Source organism: Haplochromis burtoni, unplaced genomic scaffold (genome assembly GCF_018398535.1).
Source record: "Haplochromis burtoni strain Fernald_Lab_line unplaced genomic scaffold, NCSU_Asbu1 Contig_86, whole genome shotgun sequence".
NCBI lineage: Eukaryota > Metazoa > Chordata > Actinopteri > Cichliformes > Cichlidae > Haplochromis > Haplochromis burtoni.
Genome location: NW_024582447.1, coordinates 780,933 through 781,224, shown reverse-complemented (window position 1 = coordinate 781,224; position 292 = coordinate 780,933).

Below are 292 nucleotides of genomic sequence, written 5' to 3'. Positions count from 1 at the left end.
CACTGGTGGAGGCAGCTACAGTTGTAGCCAAAGCTGCCCTGGGGCAGACTGACAGAAGCAAGGCTGCCATATCGCGCCATCGGCCCCTCTGGCCATTACCAGTAGGCGGTAGGTGACGTGTCTCGCCCAAGGACACAACGACCGAGACTGTCCGAGCCGGGGCTCGAACCGGCAACCTTCCGATTACAAGACGAACTCCCAACTCTTGAGCCACGATCGCCACAAACAAAATGTTCACGCAAACCAGTAAACAATTTAATACAAGTACTGTTGAGAAACTATAATACAAAAA